The 13,494-nt window shown below is 48.8% G+C and overlaps 1 protein-coding gene across 4 annotated transcripts in view; it reads right to left on the reverse strand.

Moving 5' to 3' along the window:
• The window catches only part of SEC24B (SEC24 homolog B, COPII component), a 764,077-nt gene that overhangs the window by 258,056 nt on the left and 492,527 nt on the right, over positions 1-13,494 (reverse strand). The window lies entirely within an intron of this gene.

Here is a 13,494-nt window from a genome sequence, read left to right on the forward strand (position 1 = left end):
CAGAGCAGTGCACGAGCTGAATCTGCTCTGTGAACGCGCTTACACAAGCCGATTCTGGAATGGGAACACGCTTCCCAAAGACAGCTTTTGCGCGTTAAATTGAAGTTGAGTGGTCCTTTCCGGAAGACTGCTGTGCGTTATTTATAGGTGAGTGCTCCTGTCTGGAAGACTGTTGAGCAGGCGTCTTACTTTTGTTTTTAGGTCTCGCTCTCGAGACCTATTGTCGTCGAGATGCCTCTCAAGGGAGACAGACCAGGGCACGCGTGGCGATTCTGGTTTGTGACGCACCTGCCACAAAGCGTGCACAGCTGGCTCGAGTCAACAGTGTGAACGTGCGAAATTGCAGTGCAGCATGAAACCAAACAGGCCTTCGCGTTTAGAGCTTCGTGGCCTACCTGGTGCTGTGCTGTGTTGTGTTGTGTAACACGCCCTAGCCACACATCATGTGTCAGGCTGTGTGGACAGTCTAGTCACATTATATAATCACACTATATAATCACTCCGCCCAGACCACCACCAAACCCATCCTTCACTCTCCCTTACAGCTACGCACGTTTATATTGACAAGAATAAACTAGAACGCCCGTCTGACTGCTCCATCCTTTAACTGGCTGGTACTGAAAAAATGACTGTACATACAAATTAGACATTTTTTTAGATGATTGTATTTTTCGCTCCTTTTTAAGTTACTAAGCATTATATATACTCGTCGCCTAACCTGTGAGATATACAAATGCTTTCCCTTGGTAAAGCACTTAAATATGCCTTGCGATGATGTCACTCTATGCAAACAATTGACTAAATAGGGCTCTGTCATTCTGTGCATGACACCTGTCATACGTGTCGTGTGTCCCTATACACTTTAACACAATTACCGAATATTTATTCCAACCCCAGCAGCTTGATACTAGGCAGCCCTCCACCCGAGGTGCTTCTCACCTTCCACCCCTGTCCCAGTCCACCCCCAGCCATGGCCATGGCCCTCCCCAGGCAGTGCTGCCCCCGCCCCAGGCGTGCACTCGATTGCGTAGGTCTGCGCCGCGCCGTTGGCCCGGGGCGCAGCCGCACCTGCTCCTGCACGCGGGCGTTCTTCAGCTGCTCGCGGTCCCGCTGGTCCAGCTGGTGGTCAGAGGGCAGCGCCAGGGAAGAGGTGTCCATGTTGGGCTGCAGAGCCGACATGAGGAAGGTTCCGCCGAGCTGCGCAGCACCCACCGACCGGAGCACGGTGAAGCCTGCAGGCGCCGCCACGGGGCACGAGCCGCAGACCACGGCAATGTGCACGCCCACAATGCGTGCGCGTCTCTCCCACCACTTCCCATTCAAGCAGCAAGCTGCCCATTGTATTTTTTTACTTATGCGTTTTAATATAGCGTGGACTGTACCCGAAGGTGTCAGAGTATTTTACAAAAGGAACAGAACTGATATAAGAGAACAATACAAGTTAACAAATTGCAAAAGTTACATTACATGAGGCAAAAGTGACAATCGTGAGTGAACAAAGTACAAGTGGTAGCAAACAGTGCATTACAGGAGGAAAAAGCGACATGTGTGCAGGTTACAAAAGCGTACAAAGTACAAGTAGAGGTATAATACTGCAATAAACGGAGGACACTCAAACACAAGAACAAATGTTACATAGGCAATGGTGGCACTTGTGCAAGTATCGAGAGCAAACAAAAAGTAAGAGGTAGCAAACTGTGTGAGCCGGTACGAACAAAAAGGCACACCACTTCACCTGCATGGAAGTTTACACACAAATATGGCTTGTTGTCATACCTTCTAAGTAATGCAGACCAGTGCGCGAGCAGACTTTGGTCTGTGAACGCGCTTCCCACGAGCAGGTCTGTGAACGTGCTTCACATGAACAGCTTTTGAGCGTTCATTCAATTTGAGTGCTCCTCTCCGGAAGACCAGCTGCGTTAATTATAGGTCCTTTCTGGGAGAGGTACTATTATTTAGCAGCATGTGGCGCCTGTCGCCATGCTGTTTTAATGACTTTCTCTTTATTGGAATGCAGCCTGTTTCTCTTGCTCTTTTTTAAGATAAATGGAATGCTCCGAAATAGTTTTTAAATCGTTCCTTTCCCTTTAAATGGCATCACAGAAGACCTTTCAGTTTCATCAACGCCAAGGTTTTTTGAAAAGGACAATGCTTTCTTTTTCACAGAAATGTCTTTCTTCTCACTGCATTAGGTGTCTACTACGTAAAGTCACATGGTGTAACCATATGCTTCCTAAAATGTAGATCAAATTGCCTCCAACCAACTTCCTGTTCTGATGTGCGTTTTTTTCGCCCCTTGCTGCGCTCGTCCGCTCGGGAAACTTCCTCCCTGCACCAACAAATAAACAGGACTGGAAAGCAACTACCTCAAAGGGTGCACCCACATCGGAACTTTTTATTTAAACAAAAACTTTATTGAAAATATCTTCAATGGTCAAAACCATGGAAGAAGGACTCATGCGTACACTAGTTTATCGCAATAATAGACAAACATGAAGGTCCCTTGCAGTCTGCCAACTCAGCACTCACCGTGGATGTGCTGTCAGAACTTCACCTTCCGCCGACTGATTCGTCGTCATTTGTTTTTTTTTCCCCTCTGGCTTGTTCCAGCACGCCAGCCATATAAGCCCCGCCTTCTTGCTTGCCGGCGTCTATTTTGATTTACTCAGTCGTCATCTCGATGCTTCTGGTGAGTCTATTTCCAACCTCAATTGCCCTTTTGATTTGTGCACAGGCCTCAGTTAATTTTTCCTGCTAGGCCTCCATAGTGCTTATGGTTTTGGCAATCTGCTATGTCCCCTGACCTCCCGGTATTTTGCCCAGCTGTTCTCGAGCTCCGCACTCCCACCTTAATTTGCCAGGGGTCACACCGCGAGATTACAAACACAACGCAGCATTAGTACTTACATTCACACGGCCCATTGACTAAGTTTTCATTTTTTTAAACTGCTCTCTTCCCTGCTCTTTCTGCTATGCTTAATTGTGTCCTGCATACCATTTGGTATTGGTCTTGGCCTTGAAGGCTCATTATTCCTGTAACCCCACATGTATTCAGTGCTTTTCTCTTTTCACAACACACAGACCCAACGTTGCATGGTCGTGGTACACGCCGTACTTACGTGGGCATATGATGTTTTGTACCTCCTCACAAAATTAATGTCTCTTATTCACGGAAATCCACCTGTACACGGTTGTGCTTCACACAGTGTTTATACAGGATTCCTTTAAATGACCCTATTCACTAGCGTTTCGCTGGTATTTTATCACCTTCAGGGGGTCTGACATTCAGGGCGCAGGGTTTTGATAACATTAATAATGCATTTTCCAACCCAGTTACCGAAGCCTCCCCTTTGTTTTAAGGTTTCCGCCCATTTTGGTTATTTCTCCTCTCACTCACAAGGGCCTGTGCATTTGCTCAATCCTTCAAATAATACTCTGCACCCATCTGCTGTTTTCGTGTGCCTCTGTTGCCGGTTTGTGATTGGGTTTTCGTGCGCCTCTGTTGCCTGCTTGTGATCGGGTTTTCGTGTGCCACTGTTGCCTGCTTGTGATCGGGTTTCGTGTGCCTCTGTTGCCTGGTTGTGATCGGGTTTTCGTGCGCCTCTATTGCCTGCTTGTGATCCGGTTTTCGTGCGCCTCTGTTGCCTGCTTGTGATCGGGTTTTAGTGCGCCTCTGTTGCTTGCTTGTGATCGGGTTTTCGTGTGCCACTGTTGCCTGCTTGTAATCGGGTTTTCGTGTGCCTCTGTTGCCTGCTTGTGATCGGGTTCTCGTGTGCCTCTGTTGCCTGCTTGTGATCGGGTTTTCGTGTGCCTCTGTTGCCTGCTTGTGATCGGGTTCTCGTGTGCCTCTGTTGCCTGCTTGTGATCGGGTTTTCGTGTGCCTCTGTTGCCTGCTTGTGATTGGCTTTTCGTGTGCCTCTGTTGCCTGCTTGTGACCCGCTTTTCGTGTGCCTCTGTTGCCTGCTTGTGAACCGCTTTTCGTGTGCCTCTGTTGCCTGCTTGTGATCCGCTTTTGGTGTGCGTCCGTTGCCTGCTTGTGATCCTCTTTTGTGTGGCTACAAATGCAATAGGTGTCGCATTTGCGAGAGATTAGGCTATTGACATTGTAAATGACAATCCCATTTATTTATCTGTTTTCAAAGCCAACACATAAATAAAAATGTTGTCATTTACAATGCCAATAGCTTTAACTTTTACAAAGGCGAGACCGTTGCATTGCAAATGCTTGTTAACCTATGTCACTGGAGTGAGGCCTACAGGTTCACTCATTCTAACGTTCCGGTGCTGTGTGCTTAACTCACCCTTGGCCTACATCAGTTTGATGTGAAGTTTTGTGCAGAGCATGAGTTGTGTATCTGTGCTGGGTCTATGTGTGCCTGAGAAGGGTACAACATAAGGATAATACAGTACTGTGTAGTGTGTGCATGTTGAATGCACGTGCTGGGTATATGTGTGCCCATGAGAGGTACAATACTCGAAGGATGTAGTGCTGTGCAGTGCATGCACGTTATCCGTATGTGTGTATATGAGTGGTACAATACAAAGAGGATACAGTGCTGTGCAGTGCGTGTATGTTGTTTACATGCACTGGGTGCGTGTGTGCCAGCGAGTGGTACAATGCATGGAGGACCCTGGGTTCACTTTTAACCTTTTCACCGCAGCGCAAATTCCGCCATGGTGCGGGCGGGGCTAGGGGGTGGGGGGTGGACGTGGCGCTCCCTTACTTATGACGGCTCCACACAGTCATGAGTCACGGGCAGTGTGTGCTCATGAAGGTGTGGAGCTGTCATGACCCCGCCCACTCACTAATTCGCCCGCACAGGCAGGGAATTAGTGCCGCATGTGCGGAGCGGTAGTGCATGACGGCTCCACGCTGTCATGAGCACACGCTGCCCATGACTCGGAAGTGGTTAGGAGACCCAGGCCTGCATCGTGAAACAAGAGGAGAGGAGGTAGACGAGTTTCCTAGACAGATTTGCGTTTTGCTGCATTCTTGTAAGCTGGGTGGGACACACAGTGGAAAGGGAGAGTCAAGTTTCCCCTTTACACATACAAACTTGTGTTATTTGATTCAGTGAGAGGTCATAAACAAGGGGTCCGGGCACAACGCAGAAGGAGATGGGGCTGATAAGAGACTCATATCACTGTGGTTGACAACCAGTTATGAACTCTAGTCACTCCCATGGCCCGTGTTGTGGGGCTACTAGATTTGGAGTTGTTTCTTCTGTGACAGTCTGCTTACAAGACAGCAGAGGAGTGGTCACTTCAAAAGAAGCAGACCTGCAACATAACCTTCATAAATTCAGATCCTAAATCACATTTGGTATCTGGAAATTGATTTTACCAAGGGAAAAGTGAGACCCCAAATACTGTCATCTGCCAAGCAGCCAGATGGGCTGTGTGAGGAGGGGAAGCTCTGCAAGACTTCTGCTTGTGACCAGGGCTGGAGGCCAAGGCCTTCTAGTCTCTCTGCTGGGTAAGGAGACATCACCCAGAGAATCATAGACCACCTGCCTTACATCCTGGAGCACCATTGCCTACATGCTTGCCAAGACCAGAGTGCACTGTGAGGAAAAGAGAGCAAGAACCAGTGGGAAATCCTGTCAAGCAGACCCCCATTGCAAGGTGTGACGAAACAGCTGTAGCATTGATCAGGTCGTTGCCCATGTCCAGGACAAAGTCGACGACCACCGTATACCAGAAGAGGGCTGCCATAAAGGAAGCCATGGTGAAAGTTGTGTCAGTCGAGTCACAGCCTGTGTGCACCTAAGCATCAGCAATTCTGTATGACAGGAGGGGCTGCCGTGCGGACACCTGCTGTGCCGAGCAGGTCGGATTTCATATACAGTAGGGACGTGGTGACCCCGTAAGCCAGAGGGGTTCACTGGAACTAGTCAAAAGTGTGTACTGACCCAGAGCATGGTCGGATGAGTTAGGCCGCCGTGGGAACCCCCATTCATCTACCTGTGGACGAAAGATCACCACCGGGAACTGCTCATCGTCTTCCCCTATCGAGGGAGACATCAAAAGACTTACCTGCAATGAGGGGTCGCAAGTAACCTCCAGTTGCCGCCACAGGAGTGTAACCATGTGTGAGGAGATCGGGGATCAGCGAGTGAAGTCTGCTTGAGCTATGTCCAGTAAAACGCACCTAGATCAGCTGCTCCTGCTTCAATGCTTGCAGAGGGGGCGTGCTCAAAAAATCCGGTCCATCCGAGCCTGCAGGTTCGGGTAAGACTGAATTTTGGCCAGTCAGCCCTGAGGGTATTTGCTGGCTACATAGGGCGTCAGGCTGGAATGCTTTCCACTTTAGAACAGTCAAAGGGGACTCTTGGAGACTCAGACTACTCGTGGTTCATTCCCTGGTTGTTGCTAATAGTGAATAGGGAATACCCACTATTGCTAGAGCGAGGAGAAAGTGTGACAGGAAACTTCCATGGAAAGGCTAAAGTCCCCACCTCAGGGGCATTGGATAGTTGTTTCTGAATGTCATATTTTGTCTTTGTGTTGATATTAGTAGAAACACAATACTTATCTTTTTTTCATAAAAGGAAGTATTTGGCTAGATAATGAAGTATTGCTTTCGCTGCGTGCACTGTGATTTGTGAGCCAGTGTTCACTACCCTGTAACCCGCTCCCCTTCCTAGGGGAGCCATGGACAGCTCATCCACTTTACTACTAAAAGTCAAATGCAATCAGGATACTTAGCCAGTTATTCAGGATCCATAGTAGGTCAGGTTTGGGACACTAGGAATAAAAGGCCTCGAACCCCTCCCCCCCTCCCCCCCCCCCCCCCCCCGGTTGGGCCCAGAAGCCTAAGATTTCTTCATTGGTGGCTCTAGGGTAAATGTCCGCTTTGCCTTTCCTGAATTTCTCTTTGTAGCCTCTCTCTGACTTCATGATTTGTAGCAGAGGGCAGTGCCTGACCAGATGCCTGATCATTAGAGGTAACATGAGAGGTCTTACAGTCTGCTTGAGAGTCTAAGATTTAGACTTCTCTGTGGAGCTTGTCACCAGCTTTACTCTCACTCCCGAGGTAGAAGCCTCCACATTCTCCTCCAAAATATCCAGTGCTAGTCTTCGATCCCTGCCTTGAATTCTTTGCAGAAATAATCCTAAAAATGCCACATTCTGCTGGACTGAGACCTGGATGTAGGCACTAGAGACATTTGAATGTGTACCATTCACACAGATCTTGCTTTTTCCACGGGTCATGTAGGCTTTGAGGAGTGATTTCTTCACCACTATTTCTGACTTAGTTGTTCTTCAATATCCTAATCCAGTAATTTCTTCTAAATACCTTTACACATAAGCAAATCTTCCAAAGAGATAGAGAGCAAACTCTTGAGGTTTTCTATCACACTGAAAGTGCAGTTGAAAATCTACAGTTGGCAGCATCTGAGAAGGGAGCAGCTGAGTGTGCTGGTTTTTGACTGTCTAGAGTCTGGGTTATTTACAATGGTGTGAACAGGATGTAAATGGTCCGTATAAAGTTAAATTATATTGAGTGTAAATGTACAATACTGTTAAACTTGTTTATGTTCCCAGCCTGGCAATTTAAGAATGGGAATCTATGAAAGTTTTAGTGCTGTGAAAGAGCAAGTTCAACGACTAGGGATCTCTGCCTTGAAAACCTGGTTGTAAAGTCAGGTAATTGTTTTTTTTGCTATATCAAATACATCAATCATCCCTGTGCTTTTTGGATGGTACTAATGACATCTACTTACTAATGCAATCACTTGCGCTTCTTCAAACTACTATCATTAGTATGTCTGCAATGTGGGTGTGCTTCATAAATTAAGATTCATATTGGATATTAAAGTAACTTGAATTCAGATAATTCCAAATATTTTCAGGGAACCTGGGAGCCATGTAAACATATATTTTTTCAAACAAACATTGGCAAGTCAATAGGTCTGAGTTTAATGTGCTAACGCATGTAAAGACAGGTGTGCAGAAATCTGCAGTTGTGTATTTAATATAAACATGCCAACAGACAGAAAGGAAGGGAGGGAGATGTGTAATAGTCCCTCTTGCATTGCAATGCATGTTACTTGATTGGAGGCAGGGGGCTGCTGATTAAAGGCAAACTTATGGATTTTAGAAACAATAGGTCTGTTTATAAAACTGTGTAGTCAAACCCAGACCTAAACATTATGCAGCCTTAATGCATATCAAGAGATGGGAATACTATTAACAGGCAAATCTATGTCAAAGTCCCAGTGTGGACCAATTTTTAGAGCTCTGGCGGAAGGAACAACAGGGGATACGCCAGTTCTTCTTTGCGGTCGACACAATGTGGTCAATGTCCAGGTTGGACTATTTACTGGTACCAAAACACCACCTGGTTTGTTTCAAATACACTACATTTCTACCGCTGGGTATTTCAGACCACCCACCGATAGTTACAGACCCGCAGACATGTGCCCGAGGCTAAGTGGGGAATGGAACCTTGGAACTGACTGACTGAAATACCAGAAAGTTGATCACAGAGACAAAGACCAACTACTGTAAGGAGAACTGGGGTACTGTGCACTCCTAGAAGGGTCTCTGGGAAGTCTACAAGACTGTTGTGAGGGGGCAACTTATTGTGCAGATATCAGGGAAGGAAAGGGAGAGAGACAGGGGAGATGGAATTCACCCTGACACAATGGTAAAGGGACTTTGTTGTGGCTCCTTCATAGGTACTGGCATACACAATAGAGGGACTCAGGGAGGACCTGAAGACCCATGTTCAACTAGAAGAAAGGGCCAAATTGCAGGGACAGCAGGGGCGACTATATGAGATGGGTAACACTGTAGGGAAACTTCTGCCCATCGAAAAGACAGGAGAGACAGCATTGAATAAGGTCAACAGGGTTTAGATCTACACACTTAACTGAAACCCCAGATGAGGTCATACAGGCCTTTGCCTACAAACTGGAGGACCTATACAGAGCCTGACTAACGAGAGAGGCCGTAGACCTAGAAAGATTTATTGCAGATCTTGTGCACCCCGACTGGATACATTTATAACTGAAGCTATAATATCTGTAACACTATCTCAAAATAAGGGGATAAAGATCCTTGTTCCTAACAACTTATCCACTGACTTTTTTAAATGGGTCCGATCCCACATTGCAGGTCCACTGCGTGAAATGCTCCATAGGGCATGATAGAATGGCACCTCCCATTGGATATGAGGTGGGAAATGATTGTACTGATTCACAAGACAGGGAAGCCTTGTGAGGAATGTGCCTCCTATAGGACAATATCTCTGCTGAATGTAGAGACTAACATTCTCCCTAAGGTCTTGGACAATCGCTTACTACAGGTGGTTGACTCCTTGGTGGGTCCGGATCAGTGGGGCTTTAGGCCCTACAGGGAAATGCTGCACAACCTGGGACAACTGGCTGCTTGCTCAGCGCATAGAGATCGTATAGTTGAAACCGTCATCCTGCTGGCCCTAGACGTGAAAATGTGTTTGAGTTGCTGGAATGGCCATACATGAGGGCGATCCTGCAAAAGATGGGGTTCGGCTCGAGGTAACGGTCCTGGGTGATGCTGCTATACACTGACCTGATAGCGATGGTAAAGGTCAATGAGGAGTCTTTTGGCAGAGTTTGGACTAGGTAAAGGCACCCCACAGGTAAGTCTATTCTCCCCCCTGCTCTGTACTGTGGCGAGCAGGCCACTGGACAACTGGACAAAAAAAGATGCACCCCTGGCTGATTGACTCATTAATGTATCAGGTGGCTGTGTGTGGTATCAACCTTTTACCATTAAACGTCGGGACGCTTGGGTGGAAGCAGCTGTGTGCTTAACAAATGCGGTTAGATTGATTGATTAATCCTACATGGGCTGTACTGTGATCGGGAATGGGAGGATGTAATCTCCTTGTATATGGCAGACATCCTGCTCTATCTGGCAGACCCAGAGTGCTCTGTGCCGACAGTCCTGCACATTTTAGAAATCTATGGGTCCCACTTGGGGAGTCGTAACAACTGGCATAAGTCGGTGGCGTACCTTCTGTTCCAGATCGACCGAAGACCTCAATGGAAAGGCCCTCTGGGATGGGTGTCTTCCGAATATAGGTATCGGCCATATTTGTAGCCACAGACAAGGAGACTCTCCTTAGGGAAAACCTCACTAGAATCCTCGAGAACTAAAAAACAAATGTGGCCTGCTGGGACAAACTCTCACTGTCACTATTGGGAAGCCCTCTATAACATGATACATTTACCAAACTTTTTGTATTGGTTAAAGGACGCCTCATTTGAAGTTTCACATTTTATTTTTTTATTTATTTATACAGCGCTAGCTAGACCCGTAGGTATCAGAGCGCTTTACATAATAGTGAACAAGACAATGGGTTCTTCAGGTCGGTAGACAGTTCAGCCAGGACCTTGCTATGGGACGGGTAATTGGGGGGAGTGGAGAGGGGGTTGGTTTGGGGGACCCGCGAACTGCCCAGGTCACTTTAACAAAAAAAGTCTCTAGAGGGTGCAATTGCGATGCCAAACCTACGCTTTTACTATTGGGTGGCATAGTTACAACTGATTAACGATTGGGAATTCACAGCAGGAACCATTGTCGATGGCAGACTGATGAGCGATAGAACCAGAGGGTTATGTCTAACATCTCTATGGGGAATGGAGCTTCCACTGCTTCCCCCCCCTGACGGAAGTGGTGATCGAAATATGGAAGAGGGAGACAGTCATCCTGGGCTGGAAGGGCAAAGCGATGATGGAAACTCCACTTTGGAACTCCGACATACTGAAAGACCAGAGTGCAATTGAAGGACATAAAAAGTGGGACCTGCTGGGCATATCAAAGATAGGGGATGTTTGGCGCCATGATAAAGTACTGCAGTTTTTCACACTGCAAGAGCGCTATGATCTGAAGGAAAGTCAATATCTCCGATATCAGTAGCTTTCATACATCCCAAGTAATCACAGTGTTAGAAATGGGATCCATAGCAGGCCAGGGCTTGCACAAAAGTCAGTCAGAGACCACCACTCCTAAGTCAGAGCAAGGGAGTTACACGCCAAGATAACCCCTGCTCACCCTCTAGGTAACGTGGTGCGAGCAGCAAGGCTAAACTTGGAGGCGATGTGAGTTAAGTATTTGCGCACGCACCCCAGCAACAACACCCAAGGCCCACCACAAAGGAACCGCTACACAAGGTTATATATAAAAATAGCCTTTGTATTACACCAAAACACATTAGATAGAAACACACACTTTACAATGTGCCAACAGGCACGGGCAGAATTTACAGGGGATATGTACAAGACAGGGCCACATGGACCACTGTCAGGAATCAGCACTTTTAGCACTTAGAACTTTTAGAACTTAGAATACAAATCACTGTAGCACAAAAGTAGAACATAGGGTACACAACCAGTAACTAATGGTAACCAGGACCTCACTAGCACCACCTGTACTAGGAGAACAACCACCTAAGAATCACAATACCTGTAGGGGTGTAAACATATAACACATGATGCATAACATACATTCAGAGGTGTAAGGATAAGGCACATGACGCATAAAAACACATTCAGAGGTGCAGCACAGGAGAACACATGATGCCTAAAAACATTCAGTGGTGTAGAACAAGGCACATGACGTATAAAAACACATTCAGAGGTGCAAGCACGAGCAATTGCGCAAAACTCACATAAGCAGTAACCTGTGGCAGTCCCAAGGCCCTCTGGCCTTGTTGGGGCTAGGACGCCCAGTGTCCCAGTGTCAGGGGGCCTAAACGTGGCAGCTGCCCACGAAGTGTTGGGCAGCTGAAAGAACAATGAGGGCCAAAGCACTTGTGTCCCCCAAGAGCCTCGCTCCCTTCAAAATGGCACTCAAGAGCCTCTCTGGCTCTTAAATAAATATGGCGCTGTGAGCCTCTCTGGGCTCTCGACACTGGGGCGCCTTGGGGGAGCCTCTCAGGGCTCACGAATAAGGATGTGCCCCTCGTTGGAGTCCCTCCTGGACTCAAGACAAATAAATGCCCCACTGGTTGGAGCCGCCCCTTGGCAACCGGGGCCGCTCTGCGCACAAAGCAGAAAACTGTCTTGCACTCGGGGAGAGAGCGCTGGGGGGAGGGGCGGGCACCGGCAATGTGCCCCCGACTCCTCCCCCTTCTCTGGGCAACACTGCTTCACTCACCCGGTCCTGCTGCGGCGGCTCTCTCTCTGGGCTCTCCAGGCTCCTTCTCGTCCTCAGCAGCTGCGGGGCTCTCCCCACACCACGGGGGCCCCGCTGCTGGACAGAAGGCTTCCCTTTGCCGGATACCACGGGCTCTCTCGGCCAGACTTCCCTCTCTCCCCGAGGCACTCCCTCGCTCCTAGGAGCCCGGGGGGGGGGGGGGGGGGGGCATTGGGTCGATGACGGCGCTGGCTCCTGTGGTGCTCCTGCCTCTAAGGCAGGCGGCTGGGGCTCTCTCCGCCAGCCGGACTTCCGGGTTACTACCGGCCTGGCCCCGTCCTGCTGCAGCTTGCCTGGCTTCCTGCCTCGGGTGTCCGCCAATGACAGCGCGGCCCCAAGCAGGGAGGCGGGCACTTCCGGTTCGCACTTGGCAGTGGCCCGGCAACGTTCCCAAAACACTCCGGGCTGCGGCGGTGAACCCTCTAATTTAAAAATAAGGCGAGGTGGGCTCTCGCTATGGGGGGCACCGACAGAATCTCGGCAAGGTCCCTGGCGAGGTGGGCACTCGCCAGGGGCTTCCAAATTGGCAAAATGACGGGCCAATGTCGGGTGGGCACCGTCTGTGCAGAAAGCGCTCCTGAGGCGCTATGGGGACAAAATAAAGCGCTCCTTGCGCTAGAAAGGTGACCACAGCGCTCCCAAGCGCCAACAGGCTGCAGATGTCCCAAAAGTCCAGGGACAAGGTAGAGAAATGCAGAAAGGAAGATAGGGGGCAAGGCTGGGCCCAGAGCCAGCTCACTGGGTCTCCAGGCAGGGAGACAGTCCAAGTGGCGGTCCTCTGGCCCAGCAACAGCAGCAGCCCCCTCAGGCAGGATCCTGGAAGAGAACAGCCTCTGTGGGGACACAGCCCCATTTTTAAATACCACATTCCTTTGTCTGTAGGTGCAGGGTGGGGGAGAAACCAGTTGCAGCTGGTTTTGGAGCACCCATGAGGTGCTCATCACCTCACTCTATTCACTGGCAGGGCTAGGGTCATCAGTCGCACCACAGGGGGCGGAGCCAGCATTGTCTGGAGAAAACCCATCCTCATCAGGACACAGGTACACTCCTCCCCAGCCATCAGCATGCTAATCTCCCACTAACCACCGGGCAGACCCATCCAGCCTTCCTGGAGCCAGGCTCACCAGCCAGCTCCAGCCAATCACACGCCAGGCATATTTTACATTAATATGCCAACTCCTAGAAGTGGCATTTGTCCACAAGACACAATCATGCCACATACATCATTGCGAAGCATTCACTCTCACAAGTTCGCACATACCAAATTCGAGCATGCACACCCCACGCATCAGGAACTACCAGGGA

This window comes from Lissotriton vulgaris, chromosome 3_1 (genome assembly GCF_964263255.1).
Source record: "Lissotriton vulgaris chromosome 3_1, aLisVul1.2, whole genome shotgun sequence".
NCBI lineage: Eukaryota > Metazoa > Chordata > Amphibia > Caudata > Salamandridae > Lissotriton > Lissotriton vulgaris.